The following is a 10,418-nucleotide window of genomic DNA, read 5'->3' as shown; positions in this document are numbered from 1 at the left end:
TTTATCCAGTGGCATGTTCATGGCGGGGACGGGGGTAGACACAAGGTTGGGCCTGATCTCTCCTGGAGCCCTGGGGGCACCACACCCCATGCACTATGGATGGGAGGGAGCACAGGGGGGCCTGCTGGCCCCAGCAAAGCCTACATACCTGGGAGGAGGCTGTGAGTGCACGGGTTGTCTTGGACGAGGCCCACAATGGGAGGGGCTGATACTGGGCTGAGGTTGAGGAGTTGGCGTGGGGGACACAAAGTGTCTGCTCCAGAGGGGCCAAGTGGCCAAGTCCTTACCCAGGACATAGGTCCACAGGGTAGACTGGGGGACACTGGAAGCAGAACCATGCCACTCCCCCTTTTCCTCTCTGGTGAGGGAAAGGAGGGTTCTAGGCTGAGCCAAGCAGCTACCCTGTCCTGCCCCATCCCATCCTGGGCCAGTCAGAATGGCTTCGATGTCTGCTTGAAGACGAGGTCTTGATATGCAAGTGTCTTCATGATGTTGGCAATGTTGTAGTCATCGTGCTGCGGTGGGACCCGCCTATGTGTTGCAGGCTGGGATCCTGGTTCCTGTCTAGAAATCCATTCCTGGGCCAGCAGCCCATGGTGAAGCTGTAAGCCTTTTTCAAATTAATCCACTGCTTGAAGTAATTTGCCACTGGCAAACCCAAGTATGGCCCTGGCCTGGGACTTTCGAGTCCCAGTCTCCACACGTGACAAAAATTGACATTTGGATCGAAGAGGCTTTCTTTTGCTATCTGCTCATCCACCGTCTCCACCACTTGCTGCAGGCTTGGCTGACCATCCGCCATGGCTTGAATAATCCTGGTGAGCTGGGTACAGAAGGGAGAAAGCTGTGGATGGACCACAGGCTGGACATATGTGGGAAAGGCAGACCCAATCTCTGTGGTCTGCACACTCTGACCCCGGCCAGTGAGACTCAGTTCTTCTATTTTGATGTAAGGATCTTCTGATGACATCAACTTTAGAGCGTGTTAAGAATCACAGGGTGACGGGGTGCTTGGGTGGCTCAGTCCGTAAAGCGTCCGACTTCGGCTCAGGTCGTGATCTCGCGGTTTGTGGGTTCGAGCCCCGTGTCGGGCTCTGTGCTGACAGCTCGGAGCCTGGAGCCTACTTCGGATTCTGTGTCTCCCTCTCTCTCTGCCGCTCCCCTGCTCATGCTCTGTCATCTCTCAATAATAAATACACGTTAAAAAAAAAAAAAAACAGAATCACAGGGTGAGAAAAGGCCTATGATGGTAGTAGTTGCATGAATACCCTTTAAGGAAAAGCAAAAATATACGAGAGGACGTACGGGTTCGGGATCCTGTGTTCGATGGTTCCCGGAAACCCCTGTGCCTCAGTTCCTTATTCTGGCAAGGATAGTTTGGTTGGTAGCCTTTATGTGTGCCCCCAGCAATGAAGACAGGGAGTTCACACAGGAGAGAGAGAAGTCCTTGAAACTTGTGAGCAACCAACTGTTCAGATCTCTTACCTCTCTGCTCCCACCCAACCTAAAACCTCATCCCGCAGCTTAATATATGCAGGACTTAGTGGTGAGGCGCATCGGAGGGACACGGGTTGGGGGTCCGGTCCCCACCGCGCTGCTGGGAGAACTTGGGCCAGTTACCAACCCCTTCTAAAGGCTCAGTTTTTCTTACGTAAAATGTAAATGGTAGTATTTACCTCTTAGGGTAGTTGAGAGGACTAAATAAGGTTAGACACGTTAAAGGCTTTGCACAGTGCCAGACACAACACTGATCCAAGAGGATGAGATGTATTATTTGCCAAGCACCATAGTGGGTCAGCTTCCAAGTACTTAGGAGAGACACTGGCACACAGTTGGAGCTCTTTAAAAACTTAGGCAGCCAGCAAAGGCAAAGGACATTTCGAATTCAGCTTTTATTTTGTCAGAAGCTGAAGTGTATTTATGAGCAGAGAAGAAAAGGACAGAAAAGAGTCAGGTTTTTTTTGTTTTGTTTAAATTTTGTCATACGTAATTTTTATCCGAAAAACCCCCATCCATTTAAAATATATGGTTCAGGGGCCCTGGGTGGCTCTAAGACTCCGACTTTGGCTCAGGTCACGGTCTCCCCGTTAGTGGGTTCGAGCCTCGCATCAGGCTCTGTGGTGACAGCTCAGGGCCTGGAGCCTGCTTCGGATTCCGTTATCTCCCCCTCCCACCTCCTCCACTCGCGACGTGCGTCTCTCTTTCAACAAGAAACATTAAAAACATTAAAAATGAAATAAAATGTATCGTTCAATCAGTTGAGGCAAAATAGTCCTATAACTACCACTAACTATCCAGGGGTTTTTGAAACAGGCCCCTGAGGTTGGGGGGGGGGGGGGGGGAGGGGGAGGCTGCTGGGATCCAGAACCGAAGTGCAAATTTTGGCCTCGACTAGAAAAAGGAGGCTCTCCCCTCGCCCCCCTCAGGGAAGTAGGTAAGGTGGGTGGAAACGCAGGGAAATAGGCCCTGAGTAGAGGTGCGTGTGACCTTGGAGGCATTTCCTAATGTTTATTGCCCCGTATGGCAGGCAGCTAGGTGTGCGCTGAGGAGAAGGGAAGCGGGAAGGGACAGGCACGACCACAACGCGCGCGGGAAGCTGAGAGTCGCTCACTGGGTAGAGACCAGCACAGTGGTGCAAAATGGCGGCCCCGCTGCGCGCACGAGCGCCTGCGCCTGCGCTTGCGCCTGCGCGGTGGCCCCTGGCGGTGGGCCGGTGGCACGAGGAGGCCGGGTCGCTCCAAGGCTGGACGGAGGACGCGCCCGAGAACATTCAAAGGGTTTGGAAGCAACGCTGGAGGAGGCGGCCACGCCAGGAGGGAGCCCGTGGAAGACGGAGGTAGGAGAGGCGTGGGCTCGGGAACTGGGGGCCTCGGGGGAATCTCGGGACGGTGGGCTCTGAGTGCACGAGACCCCCCCCCCCCCCCCCCCCCAGGGAGGTTCGGGCAGGTAGCGTTTCCCGTTGCCCACGTGGACTCCTCATGAGAGGGGAGGAGGTTCAGGCCATACTCCCCGCAAGTGGCTGGTGAAATGGAGTGGAAGGCCCAGGGGAAGCTGTTAACAGCGGGCGGAAAACACAAAGAAAGCGTTTGGACAAACGCTAGGCTTTTAAAAGAGCGCTGCCGGTGCTTCACTGGGGCGGATGTTTACCGAGGACCTGCCGGGGGACAGCTGTCGTACCGTCCGCCGTCCGGTCCATCAGCAGATAGCGTTGGCTTAAAATCTGTCCGAAGGCCCCACCGCTTTGACCAGCCTCACGGCCACCCCCGATCTGCATGGGTGCCTGCAGTTGCATCTGATGGCCTTCCTGGGACTATCCTTGCACCTTTAGAGAACGCGGCAGCCAGGAAGGTTCTTCTCAAGCAGAGCCCGGGTCAGAACTCTCCTGTTCAAAACGCCTCAGTAGACTTCCCATCTCGTTCAGCAACCCCCGCCCCCCCCCCCCAGGGCTTTCTAGAGCTACAGTGCCCACCCCCAAGCCCCCAGACCCTTGCCTCTTCCCACCCACCGTACGGTCCCATCTCCCCTTCTACTGATCTCACCTTCTTACCCCCCCTCTTGCTCAGTCACCTTCAGCCTCCACGGTCTCTTTGCTGTTCCTGCACCGCCCCCGAGGTGTGAGCTTTATGGCAAGATGTTTGCACTCACTGGTCTGCCTGCCTGCCCGTTTTTTCCACCCATCCCTCTGTATTGTTCGCTTCCTCGCCCACCTCCTTCCGGTCTCTGCTTCAACGGTGCCTTTCTCTCTAAGGCCTTCCCTGACCATCCTGCTTAATATTCACCTCCCTTCCACAAACACCTTGTTCCCTCCCCTGGTTTATTTTTGCCTTAGGACCTAATAATGTCTGACACCCTATATGTTTTCCTTATTGTTCCTTGTCTTTCTTTTTCAACTTGAGGGTAAATGCCATTAGATGACAGATTTTGTCTGCTTTTGCCCTCTTCAGTACTCGTAAAGGTGCCGGCACTTACAAAATAATCAATAAGTTGAAATGACTGAAGAGATACTTGTTCATGACTGTAAGGTGGAATTTTAATTGAATGCAAGCTTCAATACAAAGGAAAAGGAGAAAGAGACACGATGAAAAGGTCATTTGCTCTGGAAAGAGGAAAGAGAAAATGGGAAAAGAAAGAAGAAATTAACAAGCTACTAATGTTTTCTAACAGATCCTTATTAGTTCAAAGACTGGGCCAGATCAAAGGTCAGAGACAGAAAATAAAGGGATAGGGTAAGGATTTAAGAAATCCACTGGAAGGTTTCACCCTCCAAGTTTATACTTTAGGAAAAGTCTGCAACTGAATTTAACATCCCGCCACGTCCACACAGATTTAGACTGTAAGAAACTGCACAACATCAGTAGAAAGGGTGTTTAAAAAAAATTTTTTTTAATGTTTATCTATTTTTTTTTTAATTTTTTTTTTCAATGTTTTTTTATTTATTTTTGGGACAGAGAGAGACAGAGCATGAACGGGGGAGGGGCAGAGAGAGAGGGAGACACAGAATCGGAAACAGGCTCCAAGCTCCGAGCCATCAGCCCAGAGCCTGACTCGGGGCTCGAACTCACAGACCGCGAGATCGTGACCTGGCTGAAGTCGGACGCTTAACTGACTGCGCCACCCAGGCACCCCAATGTTTATTTATTTTTGAGAGAGAGAGAGAGAGAGAGAGAGAGAGAGAGAGAGAGAGAGAGCATGAGCAGGGGAGGGAAGGAGAGAGAGGGAGACAGAATCCGAAGCAGGCTCCAGGCTCTGAGCTGTCATCACAGAGCCCGACACGGGGCTCGAACTCACAGACTGAGAGATCATGACCTGAGCCGCAGTCGGACGCTCAACCAACTGAGCCACCCAGGCGCCCCGAAAGGGTGTTTTCTAAAGTGTGGCATTAGGTTTAGGTAGGCCAGTACTTTGGAGGGGGCTAAACACAGAATGACAAGAAATGTTTTGGTAAAATACTCGATAAAGACGGTTGTTTTCAAAGAAGTTCTCTCAACATGAAAACAGGAAAAACTTGCATCCTGTGAGTATTGAAAGTATCGTGAGCAAAGTGCTAGGGAATCAGCGCTGTGGGGGAGAAAGAGTGGGAGAAGGTAGTTAAATATAAACCTGGTTTTATTTGCAAAGCTTAATCTCCATAAGTGGCACCTTCTTAAAGCAAATACCTGGTCCAGGGAGCTCCTAACATTGATGTGTCAAAATCTAGGCTGTAGTCTGAATGATTCCAAATTCTGGGGGAAACAATGTGTTTAGAGTCCATTGTTCTGAGTGTTAACACGGCAGCACTTCATAAAATATTAAGAAGTTAGCTACTAAGAAAAATATTAGTATGTGATTACTCAAACCAGGCTTTAATCGCTAGAAATTTATGAATAAGTCTGTTAGTCCCTTGAGGGCAAGGCATTTCTCTACCGTAACGAAAATTTTGCTTCCCACAAATGAGCGATAAATATTTGTTTAATGGAATCGGATGATGCCAAATATGTTATATTCATTTTCAGGAAAGGTGATCAGGAAAGGTGATCAGACTGAAATGATCAGTCTGTACTAAATGAAATTATAAATAAGAATCTGATTTCGCCTCTAGATATAATGTTTGCACGTCGATGTGTCGTACCATCGGTATTCTCCTGTGAGCCGCATTCAGGTGTTTCACTACCCAAACAGAAGGGTGCTCTATTCCAAGATTACAGGCAAAAATTAGGTGAACGGAAATAATTTCCTCAATTTACATTTTCTTTCCCATTAGTTGTTGTGAAACATTCAGCTTCTCCTACCGTTTGCTTATAATAGAATCTGGTGCAGGAACATGAGAATTCTGCAAAAATTAGGGTAGTGTGCAATTCTTGAGCTCATTGCTAACGGAATGGCCATCAAAATCATGACTTAGAGAAGACACTACTTATGATATGAGCTGTTGTCTGAAGGACAACTATTTCCCTTGAGAGACTGTAACATCTACCTTTGGCGTAAGCCAGGCCATCCCGAGAGCGTTGCACTTGGATCACACAGCACTGGCCTTTTACTGAGCTGCTTTGGTGGGAATCCATTCAGCCATTCCTGAGGGATTCAACTGGAAACAGACCTATAAAGTCTACTCTTGCCATAGACGCTCTGCACATTACATGATGGTCTCTTTCTGTGGTCCTTTGAGAGATTTTTAATTTTAGCACCAAGAAAAGTGCTTCCTTGGAACATTGGGGGGGGGGCACTCTATTGTATAACTGATAAGGTTTTTCTTTTTGCATCTGCTCTGAAAACTTCCTGCTAAACCCAAACCCACTCATAGCAAGGCATAGGGGTTTACAGTCCCCATTTCCATGTCCTTCTCTTTCTTGCTTCCCCTTTATGTTCCTGCCTCTGTTTTCGCCTTCTCTCCTGCTTCCAACATAAGTTGTTTGATAGGAGTTTATGTTCTCTTGGAGGCAACCTGACATCTTTTAGGGGACCAAGATGAGAGATGAATATATTCGTTCATATACACATTATATCCATAGAATGATGTGCTTAGTTATTTGAGTTTTATTTCCTGCTGAGAGCATGGTGCTTTCTATTACTTTGCCCTCGGAAGAAGTACAAGACTCTTTGATTTAGGAGGTTAGCTGCTAGGAGGACGGAGAAGATTCTTTATAATACGTGGCCAGTATCAAGCCCCACTATCGTCACCGGCCAATTGTTTGTAAAGACCTTTATAGCTCACTGCAGAAAAGTATCGTCTTCACACTACCTATTATAATGTAACATGCTGAGCTTTCTTCCTAGTTTAGTCTCTGGCACAGCCGATTTACACCTCCCTGCTTCTTGCCTCCTTCGTGGGCAACCAGTCCACTGTGCACTCAAAACACTTTTACTTACTTCCCTTTAAAATGATCCAATTTGTGTATGGATGATGTACAGTAACTCCTGAATCCCCGATTAGCCAGAGCGTGGACTCTGGACATCATCTAACATTAAATAGTCCCCACCCCTGAGAAAAACGTAATTAGTCTGGTTAAATCCACCGAAGAAAGTCAGCGCGAGCCGTTCGATTCTTTGTTTCACCTGGATAATTAAGGCTTGACCTCTGAGCGGAAGTCCTCAGAACTTTGGCAGTTGAGCCAGAGGCCACCTACTGGGAAGACGTGGGGTTACAGAAAATAGAGCAGGGATGAAAAGTAACAATGGTCGCTGAGCAGTGCGAACGAATGCACTTAGTGCCACTGGATTGTATACTTGTAAAAGGTATCGTGTCAACCATTTTTGTTATGTATATTTTACCACATATTAAAAAAAGTAACAAGTGATATAAAACAAGGTGTTCGACACAGCAGAAATTGGTAACAATTGTTCATCATGATACCACTATATTGATGCTATAGTGTATTATATTTATATATCATTGTTATTAGTAATAATACATATATATACTGTTTAATATGTGCCATGTACTATTCTAAGCGCTATACATAGAAATATAGTCTTTGTCACTATTTCCCCAAGACTACTGAGAAACGTTTTGCATTCTTTCTTTTTAAATTTTTTTTAACATTTATTTATTTTTGAGAGACAGAGAGACAGAGCACAAGTGGGGGAGGGGCAGAGAGAGAAGGAGACACAGAATCCCAAGCAGGCTCCAGGCTCTGAGCTGTCAGCACAGAACCCGACGCGGGGCTCGAACCCACGAACCGTGAGATCAAGACCCGAGCCCAAGTCGGTCGCCCAACCGACTGAGCCATCCAGGCGCCCCACCTTTTGCATTCTTATCTGTCACATCTGGAAACATGGTTGCCACATTCCATCCAGACTGTCAGAAAGCCTCTTCAGTCAACAAGAAGGAACTTTGATTGAAGGCAGTTGGGATAAACAGAACAGTAAACCCATTACCAAATTTCATGCCCCCAGAAGCAGCTGGGTATATGAAAATATCTGGAACATTGACAGGTTGCCCCTGAAGGTGAAACACGAAAGAGCTGGCGAACCGCAGATGGCTCAAGTGTGGGCGAGTGGGAAAACACAACGAAGCAGAACAATCACCTAAGCATTGAAAACTCTCGTCATTATCCAAATATGCCCATGTGATTGTCCCACCTCTCGGCTGGCCAGTGTCCCACATATGACATTCTTTTGTCCGCCTGGCTTCCTACCCCAGTGCCATGCCTTCTGACCAGCGTGCCCTGTCCTCTGAGCAAGCCAGAGTCTTGTCCGAGGCTGGCATCCTCTATCACATCTCCAAAGGTAACCTGCTTTTCATCTGGTTACTACCATCCTATCCCTTATCCTAATCCACTGATCTGGCGTTCTGCACAGATTGCCTTGATACGCATCCAATGTCTTCAAGATCTGAGTCAAATGACCTTCTCCAAGAGCTTTCACATCTCTTGTTACTCATCTTACATAGATACTCTTTTGGTTGACTTTTTAGTACTCGGAGTGTAGTCTGCCCATCGTCTCTCTTTGCTTCTTCTTCCTTTTTTATGGAAGTACAGTGGACACACAATGTTAGTTTCAGGTGTGCCACATAGTGATTCAACAACTGTACACGCCACAGGCATAGCTGCCATCTGTAGTAATACCATTGACTATATTCCTGAGGCTGTACCTTTCATTCGTGTGACTTATTCATTCCGTAACTGGAAGTCTGCATCCCTCACTTTCCTTCACCCATTTTACTCCTCCCCCTCACCCCTCTCCCCTCCAGCAACCACCAGTTTGTTCTCTGTGTTTATGGGTCTAATTCTGCTTTGTTTCCAAATCTAAGTAAAATTATGTGGTATCTGTCTTCCTCTATGTGACCTATTTCACTTGGCATGATACCCTCTAGGTCCATCCGTGTTGTCACAAATGGCAAGATCTCATTCCTTTTTAAGGATAAGTAATATTCCATTGTGTGTGTGTGTGTGTGTGTGTGTGTGTGTGTGTACACACTACATCTTCTTTATCCATTCATCAGCCTATGGTTTGCCTCCATATCTTGACTATTGTAAATGATACTGCAACAAACACAGGGGTGCATGTATGTTTCCAATTTACTGTTTTCATTTTCTTTGCCTCAATACCCAGTAATTCCATTACTGGATCATATGGGAGTTCTATTTTTAATTTTTTTAAGGAACCTATATACTGTGTTCCACAGTGGCTGCACCAATTTACACTCCTACTAACAGTTGCACAAGTGTTCCCTTTTCTCCACATCTTTGTCAACTCTTGTTATTTGTTGTCTTTTAAAGTTCTGGACACTCTGGGGGCGCCTGGGTGGCTCAGTCGGTTAAGTGTCCGACTTCGGCTCAGGTCATGATCTCATGGTCTGTGAGTTCGAGCCCCGCATCGGGCTCTGTGCTGACAGTTCTGAGCCCGGAGCCTGCTTCTGATTCTGTGTCTCCCTCTCTCTCTGACCCTCCCCTGTTCATGCTCTGTCTCTGTCTCAAAAATAAAGTTCTGGACATTTCTGACAGGTGTGAGGTGATATCTCATTGTGGTTTTGATTTGCATTTCCCTGATGATGAGTGATGTTGAGCATCTTTTCATGTGTCTGTTGGCCATCTGTATGTCTTCTTTGGAAAAGTGTTTGTTCAGGTCCTTTGCCCATATATATTTTTTAAAGTCGGCTCCTCGCCGAGCACAGAGCCCAATGTGGGGCTCAAGCTTACAACCTTGAGATCAAGACATGAGCCGAGATCAAGAGTTGGATGCTTAACTGAGCCACCCAGACGCCCATTTTGCCCATTTTTTAAATCAGATTTTTTTGTTGAGTTGTGTAAGTTATTTTGGATGTTAACCCCTTATTGGATATATCATTTTCAAATATTTTCTACCATTCAGTAGGTTGCCTTTTTGTTTTGTTGACCATTTCCTTTGCTATGCAAAAGCTTTTTCTTTTGGTGTTTTATTGACTTCTTATGTTTGTCTTTTCTATCCAAATAGCTAATACATGTTAAAAGAGCCAGAGCAATGTCTTTTATTTTTTAAAATATACTCTCCCCTATAATTCCTATCATAGTACTTTTTTGTATAAATACAACAATTTTGTTGTGTGCTAAATAAATGTTTTTAAAAAGCAAATTAACATGGTGGTACATCTAGGGATGTTAATACTGTTTTTTTCTTTCCATATACCAAATGCAAAATACATAAGTATCTTTGGTGAGGACAGTTCATACAACCCAGAGATAGCAAATCTTATATCTACAGTACCTAGATGTAAAAAACTTCTTACTACCTGGGCATTGACAATGTAAATGTCACTCCACACAGTCATTTTATCTGCCCGTGTCTTATTGCTTGCCCCATCTCTAGTCTCTGACAACATAAGAACTTAGAAGAATTAGGCATTCTGAATTTTCCATAAAATCACTTTCTATTAGGAAAAAAATGCGAAGAAAAAATGGTAGCATAGAAATCACAGATATTTTAAAGTGTGTGTTAGGGCATGTGCCAGTTATAGAAACCAA

General features: G+C 46.4%; 1 pseudogene; it reads right to left on the bottom strand.

Moving 5' to 3' along the window:
• Window positions 1–1,160, bottom strand: LOC109250536 (ERI1 exoribonuclease 3-like; annotated as a pseudogene).
• Window positions 1,161–10,418: the final 9,258 nt, after the last annotated feature.

Source organism: Panthera pardus, unplaced genomic scaffold (assembly GCF_024362965.1).
Source record: "Panthera pardus isolate Hobbes unplaced genomic scaffold, ASM2436296v1 HiC_scaffold_21, whole genome shotgun sequence".
NCBI lineage: Eukaryota > Metazoa > Chordata > Mammalia > Carnivora > Felidae > Panthera > Panthera pardus.
The sequence above is the reverse complement of the archived record's forward strand: the minus strand, read 5'-3'. Positions and strand labels throughout refer to the sequence as shown.